Consider the following 10174-nt stretch of genomic DNA (forward strand, 5'->3'; position numbering starts at 1 on the left):
GATAAATAAGATGGATTTCGTGTTGATTATGGAGTTTCAAAACATTATGCGTGGAAAATAATACATTGAAGATGCTCAACACACGTCGTTTATGCTCTATAACGCAAGTCTCAGACTTCAAGCCGCCTTTTGACCATACTTTATTCACTTTCTGGAAACACTTCTAGAAATAGAAATTGTAGATATTTCTCTTAGCTTTCCATAGCTTTTTGAATCATTCAATAAGGAGTTGTATCGAAGGAGTTATAATCAAAATACGATGAGATGACGATGTAGGCTGTTCGAAATGAGTTTCCGTTCTATTATGGAAATAGCGCTACAGTGTTAGTGTAACGCCCTGGCTACCCCAGAACAGTTACGGAGAACGGTGAACCGGAAATTTGACCCGCTACCCGAGTCCTTTGGCTAAAAACGTGATCTAAGTGTCGTTAACAGGTTAAGGTGTAAAACCAGTAAAAAGGAAAGGGCACTTTTCATTAAGTAAATAAACTGCTCATGAGCCTTTTTAAAATGTTTACAAGTAGTTCAAGTTACAAAAGAGTTGCTACATTTCCAAATATACAATCTCCGCCGGCCTAAGCGGCAAAAATAGGGTAAACCCCTAGTCCCTCTGAGAACTCCTTGACCGTGGCGGTCAAGCGGCCCTGTATGTACATTACATCGCCCAAGCTCTCCACTCAAGGCTGGCCAAGTTTTTCCTTTCCTTTACCTGCACCACATAGCACCCATGAGCCAAGGCCCAGCAAGAAAACATAGCAAGACATGATATAATATCAACAACGTTCATAATAACCATTCAGGACTACCAGTCCAACAAGTAGGTGACAATAGCCAAAAGTCACAATAATGAGCATCGCTCCCTCTAGCCATGTGACGATAGGGTCACCAGGGCTTAACTGATAGGTGATTCTTTCATAAGTTCGTTCAGGACAGGTGCATGGTGATTGGTCACCAACATAACCTTCCTCACGACTCTAGAGTCGAAACTATGGACAACGTCCCTTAGCCACGTGACAAACGGTCACCGGGGTCATATACCTTGGCTATAGTCATCTGGTCGTAGACCAGGCAAGCGCTTGTAAGTTTCTCGACCCTAGGGTCGGTCTGGCATTAATGCTATAGAGCCATTCAATGCATGATTCTCGACTTTAGAGTCGGTCCCTGACTAGTCAGTGTCTCAAGCAGGTAATCAGCATTCACTAGCACTTAATATGCAATCCATGTCCACATATATCAACCAGCATGCCTCAAATATCAAATCATACATGCCATATACCTGTACAGGGTGCAACTATATTCATACACTGTTTTCTTACCTCTGGTTCGAGTGAGGATTATAATATGAACGACCCCTGAGAACGATCAACCTTTAAAATCCTTGACGGTCACCTGGTCATAACCAAATTATAGAATTTATCAATAAAAATGATAACCGAGGGTTCCCAAACCAAATCCCAGCCCCCGAGACCTCAAATACTACCCAACCGGGTACTAGGTCCAACCCCGAGGCCTATGGTTTGAATCCCTAAGCTAAAAACCTCTTTCTAGCAAATTTGGCCTTATGGGTCGCGGCCCCCCTCTGCCGCTGCGCCGCGGCGCGCCTCCAGACAGAGAGGCTCCCTGCCTGCCAAACGCCAAGGGCCGCGGCGCTCCCCTGCTGCGTCGCGGCGCTCAGCCCAGAATGGCTAAGTCAGCCACACGAACCAGTTTTTCTCCCTGCACAATTCCCTCTCAAACCAGACCTTTAAACCATCATAAAACCTCCTCCAAACATGTAATTAAACCCCCTTACAACATCCTTATCTCACTCACACCAAACCCCAATCAACTAACACCAAAAACCTCCTTTGATTCATACTTCCCACATCATGAACATGAATTGAAAACTATAAACAAAAACAGAGTACCAGCTGTGTTAATGGCCAAAACTCACCTTGAAACTTGTCTTGAACCTTCCACACAAGCTAACACAAGTCTCCAATCCAGCCCTTAAGTTTTTCCCTAGCTTGAATCTCCTCCAAGAACTCAAAACCCAAGGAAAGCAATGGAGGAAGTGGTGTGTACGGGAAGAGAAGATAGAGCCTCTGTTTTGTTCTGTTTTGTTCTACAACCTTCAGCTATCAAACATTACATATATCCACCCCTAAAAAGACCAAAATACCCCTTATGTCATCTTAAGCCTCCAAAGCCACCCCAAGGGAAAAATTGGTACATTCCGCTAAACCCGTTAATTATAATTAACGCTTCCCATTTCCCGCTAATCTCAATATCCTCAAACTCCAATACTTCATAACCCGTTACCCTAAAATCCCCGGTAACGCTATAACCTTTAATATCACCCCGAGACTCACCCCGAGCCCCGAGCTCAAACCTGTTATGACCAAACCGATAAATCACGTTTAAAGATCGTCTCATGTCGAAATACTCGAACCAATCCACATTATAATGTGGTCTCACAATATATCATTATCGCACATACAAATATACAATTATACCTTCAACGGGCCAAATTACCATAATACCCCTGTAAACAAATGTGGACTCACATGCATGCATTTAACATTATATTATAATATAATTCTCGTAAACATGCATAAACACATTTAATGGCATAATTAAACAGTTATGGCCCTCCCGGCCTACTAAACCAGCCATTAACCATAATAGGGAATCCGGGGCATTACAGTTAGTGCACCAAATTTTGAGGCATTTTCCCACAAACAATAGCGCTATAGCGCTGGTGACGCGATTTTCAGATTTTAGACCACTTTTTGAAGGGCAATCTGGTCTTTTCACTTGGGAACCTTGGAGGGCTATTTAAGGGACATTATTCTGCGATTATAGGAGGACTGGAAGTTTTTATAAACCCTAGATAAAAAGAGGCTGCTGTAATTATTTTCTCTGTTTTGTTTTCATCTGAATTCTTAGGACAATTTTATGAACAATTATTTGCAGTTTATTTTCATCATGGCATTTATGAACTAATTTCTTTTATCTAGGAATTAATGTAGTCACTGAAATTCTATTTAATTTTATTATGATATTCTATTGATACTTCTTTTCTATTCTAATCTATATGATGTTTCTTTAATGATAGTAGATACTTGATCACTATTTGCTTGATTTAATGGTTTTGATTCAAAATTCGAAAGATGAGAATTGAATATGCTATCATTGTATAGACATATGGTGCATATTGGACGAAAATACCTATATGAATTGTGTAGTAATTAGGTTTCCATATTTAATGCCTTTTATATGTTCAAGTTTATCACAGAAATGTAGAAAACCTGCATATAGATTGAGATCTTATATCTTGAAAAAGAATAGGAATCGATTATATTAACCTGCTATTAGAATAAAAAGAAGAGATTTAGAATTGATTATTAAAATTAATAGAATGAATAGGTGATGAAATTAATTCCTAGGTTTTTTTATTATTGATTCGTAAGTAGTGATTCATTGTTTTGTTTCCAGTTCTTTAATTTTGTTCATAGTTTTTAGGATTTCTTTTATTTTTAATTGTTCACTTAAATTCTAATTAACCAAATAGAATTCGAAAATCAATTAGTGGTACTTGGGAGATAGTCTCTGTGGGACGATATCCGTTCTTACGGAATTTACTACTTGACACGACTACGTATACTTGCGTACAGAAATTATAGATTATAGATCCATTTACATCCAATGGCTTTGACATTGTCAGGCAGATCTACAAGTTCCCAGAATACATTGATTTCATTTCTTGATTCATGGCAACTTGCCACTTATCAACATCAGGGTCTTTCATTGCTTCTTTAAAAGTCAATGGATCAACCTTTTCAATATCTGATACAAGAACGTGTGCCTCATGTTCGTAGCAAATTGGTTGTCTCACAATCATCCCACTACGATGTTGCACTGATTTTTCCTTTTCAGGAATTGTGGTATCTTTGGTTGTTTTATCATTAGTTGTTGCTGGTGACTTTGCAACTTCATTTGAGGCCATCTCCTCCAGAACAACTTTACTACGAGGTTTGTGGTTATTAACATAGTCATATTTAAGAAAAGTTGCATTTGTCAATACAAATGTTTTATCTTCTTTTGGACTATAGAAAAAATCCCCCTCTAGTCTCTTTAGAATATCCCACAAACATGCACACTTCAGAGCGTGATTCCAACTTCCTGGTCTTTCCTTTGAGCACCTGTGTTGGACACCCCCAAATTCGAAAATGGTGCAAACTAGGTTTACAACCATTCCATAATTCTATGGGTGTCTTTTGGATAGATTTAGATGGAACAACATTCAATATGTCTAGAGCACATTGAATCGCGTAGCCCCAGAATGACAGTGGTAATGATGAGAAACTCATCATTGATCTAACCATATCTAATAACGTTCTATTCCATCTTTCGGAAACACCATTTTGTTGTGGTGTTCCAGGTGCTGTGAGTTGGGATTGAATGCCATGCTCACGCATATGGTCCTTGAATTCAAAATCCAAGTATTCTCCTCCTCTATTAGATCGAAGTGCTTTTAGTGATTTACCTAATTGCTTTTGAGCTTCTGCTTAAAATCCTTTGAACTTACCAAAAGTTCCAGATTTTCTTTGCATCAAGTATAGGTAACCGTATCTTGAATAATCGTCAATGAAAGTGACGAAATATTCATAACCTTCTCTTGCTTGTATATTAATTGGACCGCAAATATCCGTATGTACTAGCTGAAGTGGTTCTGTGGCTCTTGAACCTTTAGTAGAGAAATGTCTCTTGGTCATTTTTCCTTCTAGACAGGATTCACAAACAGGGAGAGATCCAATAAATAGTTCTCTTAAAGGACCATCATTTACAAGCCTATTTATTCTGTCTAGACCAATATGACCCAATCTCAAGTGCTATAGATATGTTTCACTATTAGAATCAGTTTAATAGATCTAGGATTAGCTGTTTTAAATAATTCAGAAATAAAAAATTTGTCATTCATTATAAGTATGTAAAATTTGTTTATCCCAAAGCATTTGCATAACAAGTAAATAGATAATTTCTTTAAATAATAACTACTTTGTTAATAATAGAAATAAATGTTATGCAAAAAATAGAAATTATTTTCCAAACATTAATAATCACAATTACTATCAATAAACTAAATTTCTAGAATGTAGTTTTCTTTGTTTAAAGAAATCTAAAATTTCTAAAAACAAAATAAAGAAATTTAAATTGTTCAACTAACAATAAAATTACTCTCCAACTCCTCCAGCTCTTTACTCGCTATCAAAATCCTCATCAGTCTCTTCCTCCTTTTCAGGGATCTGATTCTGTAAAGGAAAAATAGATTAGTGGCATATATTTTTGAATCTACTACCCAAAAATTTGAATCTGATATTCGTAGTATTTGAATCTATTATTCAAAGTTGAAAAATATATGTAAATCTTATTTACCTTTTTCGTTTGATATAAACGATGACACTCAACAAAGACTTCCTTTGTCATTGCTCGCCACATCTCATGTGCTGAGTCATAGTGCATACATTTTTCCTTTGTTTCGTCAGGCATGGTTGAAAGCATGCAATAACATGCCAAGCGATCGGATTTCATCCAATTTGCATATTTTTCTTTTGCTTCATAGCTAGTAGCCAAAGGTGGTTATGTTGGAGGTTTTTCACAGACGATTGACATCATCTTTTTATAAGAAAAAATGGTCAACATGCCTCGAAATTAGTGTTGCATATTTTCAGGTTCAAAAACCAAGGATTTGAGAAAAGTATCAGCGTGTAATTCACCAATAGACATTTTTTCTGGGAATAAATAAATAAATACAAATATTATTATATTTAGAAAAAATATCAAAGTTTTGGAAATTAAACGTGATGCATGAGCACAATTAAAACACATAAAATAAAATTTGATTTCCACGATAAAACTTTCTAACAATTAAAGTGTCGCCTAAGGGTTGGTCAAATTAATCTTAGAGAATTTATAAGACATTCTTATCTTTATTGTTTAAAACTTAAAATAACTCATTATTTTCTCTTTTAAACCTTTAAGTACCGCTTAGTTTGGTCAAGTTATGATTATCCACTGCAAAAGTTTAATCATAACTTTGTGAGTGTAACCCATTATTTCGGAGTTCATGACTTAACTTTGGACATGCCGCCTTAGGGTCGGTCAAACCTAAAATACATCATTAGTTCCTATCTTTGTAAGAAATATAACCTTGCTATTGACATGTCTAGACATCTTCCTTAGGGGGACGAAAACAAAGTCGTCGCGAGGCGCTATTCATATCTCACGGTGTTATATTATTAATGGAGACCACAGGTTATGTTGAGTTATCAACCCTCTCCCACTCATTATTTTGAAATAAGTGTTTTTAACCTTATTAATTCCAAATTAATTATAGATTCTTTAAACTTTATGAACATAATTAAAATTGGAAAGAAAGCAAGTTTCTAGGTCCATATCTAATTTTAAATTACCAATTATGTTCATCTAAACTTTACTAAAAAAAATAATTTTAAAATAAAGTTGGTTTAAAGAAATTAAGTCATGAAGACTTAAAAATCGGTGTGATATTTTACCAAGTTTTCAAAGAATAAAACTAAGTAATTTATATGCAATTGGTTTCGCAAAACAAATCATATAAACATATAGGATAATCCTAATAATCATGTTACTACCAATGAGATGCATGATAATGACTGTGTGGGATTTTATGCATGACACAAAATGCATGAACATATTATCAATCACATGAAAATAATTATTTAATTAAATAAACAATAAATGTTGAACTGGGTGCTTTTGGGTATTTCTAATCTTACAACGTCTTAATAAAATTAAAACAAAATAAAATTGCATTGATCTCCATCAGGCTTCTTTACTTTACTTTCGGTAGGATATGTGTCGTTGGTCCAGAATAATAATAAGAAAACAATTTTCTAATTATCTTGATTATTAAAAAAAAACTATTAAATAATCATTATTTTATTTTCCTTTTAATTAAAATAACTTTTAATTAAAAAACTGAAATAAATTTTAATTAAAATCTGTTATTTTGAAAAATAAAATTTTAAATAAGGTATTCAAAAAAATTTGTTAGGATAACAAAATTATCTCATTATTTAAATATCAAATTTGTAACAAATACGATATTTAACATTTTCAAAATTTTCAAAAAATAATAGATTAATTTCAGAAAAAATAATAAAAAATTCTGGACCAGTAAGACGGGGACACGTGGCACTAAAAAGTGTTGTCGGGGCCCACTTGTACGGAACCGTACGGAACAATCCGTACGGTCTGTACAGACGTCCGTACGACGTCCTCGGCAGTGGCTCAGAGTGTAACGTCCTACGTTTTCAGGTACCTTTAAACGACTCGGATCGGGATTTTTTCCCCCGGGTTAAGAATATTATTTTAAATAATATTATATTTTGTTTGTAAGTATTCCATGAGTTATTGCTAGCCAAAATATGAATTTTGTGATTTTAAAAGTCAAGATAAGACTTTCGGTCCTGGACCGACACAAAAACCCTGATCGGGTAAAAATCTCGGAAAATAAAATGAAAAATCATGGCAATTATATTTTGGGCATAAAATACATTCATAAAAGTTAAAGTTTGGTAAAAAATAATAAACCTAAAAGAAAATGGAAATTTTAAGGCATTTTGTGTTAAATGCCTAATTTTGCCGAAATGGGGAATTTTATTCCATGAATGGACCTTAGGTTAAATTTTATTATGTGATTAATTAAATTAAATGTGAGAGACATTTAATTTAATTAATTAATGTTAAGTTTGGTGATTAAAACTTAATAAGAGTGAAAGAGGTGTCAAAAGCCAATTTGGACTTTTCTTCTTATGAAACATTTATTAACCTTTATAAAAAAAAAATGAAATGATCATATATATAGCAAGGGTTGGCTGGCCAAGTGATGTTTTGAAATCCCATTTATTAACTAATTGAGTTTAAATCCCAATTATTTAAAGGTTTGGGATATTGTCAAGTGGGTAAGTGGGAGTAAAACACTTGAGTGTTTTAGGATAAATTAGATAGTATAAACTCTTCCAACCCTCCCCAACCGACCACACCACTCTCTCTCATTCACTCATCTAATTTTTGAAGACCTCTCAAAGTGTTATCTCAATATTCAACCTCAAGAACACCAAGGAAACTTGGAGGCTAAGTCTTGGGCTAGGAAGTATTTTTCCCTAAGGTAAAGTTTCACTAATCTAGGCTTTTGTAAAGTTTTAAGCATAGAGTTTCAAATAGCTAATTAACTATGTTGTTGGGAGAACTTGGTTAGGGTTTTTGAAAGGTTTTGAAGGAGTCAAAGCTTATAGGAATGTTCAAACCTTAAGCAAGAACACCAAAGAGGTAAAAAGTTTACTTTTGATGATTTTGTTGTAGGGTTTTTAGTTTTAAGCATTATTTTGTATATATAATGCTTAAAGTTTCTTGTTGGTGATGTAATAAGGTTATGGTAGTTGTTTAATAATTTTTATGATGCATGTGTATTGATTTTTGAAAATGGGAACCAAAACCCCCAAGGGTTTTGTAGGATACCCTAAAACAAAACATGTTTTGAGCTGTGACTTCCAAGGGGTCAAGCAACCACTGTATATTGTTTTTGTAAAATTAAACTATACTGTGAAGTTGTTGAGATTGAGTACATATAATTGAGCTTTTGAAACACTAAAAAATGTTTAGAAATGAGTAAGTTATGCTATTTCAAAGTTTAGGTAAAAACTGTTTTTTCGTATTCTTATTTTTGGAACCAAGTTTGGACAGCCACTGTATAGGGCAAATGAACCCAGTTTTTTCTAAGATTTTGTGTACATATTACTGGCATAACCTAGTATTCCACTGTAAAATTTGGTAAGAAAATATTGAACGGTTTGAAAGTTATTAACTGTCAAAGTTTGGAAAAAATAAGAACTTGAAAATAAGGTCATTTTTACCTCATTGTTGGAAAATGATTTCACCAATCAAAAATACTCATTTTGACCTAAGATTTTACAAAGACTTAAATGGAATAACAAAAATAGAATTGGGAAATTTTGGTAACAATTGGGTAAGTAAATTTCAAGTTATGAACTAACGAAGTATGTAGTTAAAAATCTGAAAAATAGGCTTTTCACACTTAGTGTAAAAATGAGATTTTGGAACATAAGGTAAAAAGTAAAATTTTGCTTATTTCAAGAAATAAATTGGTAAGTCTTGAAATCATATTTTCACTAAAATTACCCCTTTGAGTTTAAATGAATTATTTTTATTAAAGAGCTTTAATTCTTTCTAAAAATAAGATATTTAATTTATTAATAGTTAATAAATTAAAAGAGGGTTTAAAACCCTATAATTTGAGAAAATAATTAAATGAATTATTTTTCTAGTAAGTAAAATTGATTAATTGATTTTGGAAAATTAATTAGTCAAGATGGGAAATTTTTAACGGTTTTCCTAATTAAGAAAAATTAGGCAATTTTCTTAAAAAATTGCCGGCTAAAATAATTATTTTCTTTAAAAATAATTAAGGAATTTATTAGTATTTTCTGGATATAATACCGGCTAAAAGCTTACATATTTTAACCAACTAGTCGAAAGTGCGGGTTAATAGCGATATCTTGAAAGAACAAGATTTTTAGCGGATTGTGGGGAAATACCGTTGTGATACCCGAGCCTAGGTATCGAGACCTTAGGATAGGCCTCCCCGAGACTTAGGGTTTAGTCTCGAATATTTTGTATGACTTTCCTTAATAGGTTTAAAACCAAATAAGGATTATAAATCCTTACAAATGACTTTTATTAAAACGACCAAACTGCCCAAAATAATAATAATGAATTATGAGTGCCATAATTAATCCGAGTATACTGTATGGATAACTACAGTATTGGCTAAGCGTAACTAGACTGAGCGTTGGAGGGTGAAAACCTACTGAGCGCTAAGGACTCCAAGTAAGTCAACTTATATTGTATGGCTGCAACATGAAATGATTATTGTCTTGTATGTTAGTATAGGGATAGCAGCCGTGAATATTGGCCATTCAGTGAGAGTGCCTAGAGATACTAGGGGTTGCCAAGATTGAGTGAGGCTAAACACCCTAGGGGCAACTGCTCACCAGCACCACTGATTAACATAGAAGTCTCCGTAAAACTGTGTAAATTGAATTACACTCTTGAATAAGTAGCGATGCCT

This window comes from Humulus lupulus, chromosome 4, assembly GCF_963169125.1.
Source record: "Humulus lupulus chromosome 4, drHumLupu1.1, whole genome shotgun sequence".
NCBI lineage: Eukaryota > Viridiplantae > Streptophyta > Magnoliopsida > Rosales > Cannabaceae > Humulus > Humulus lupulus.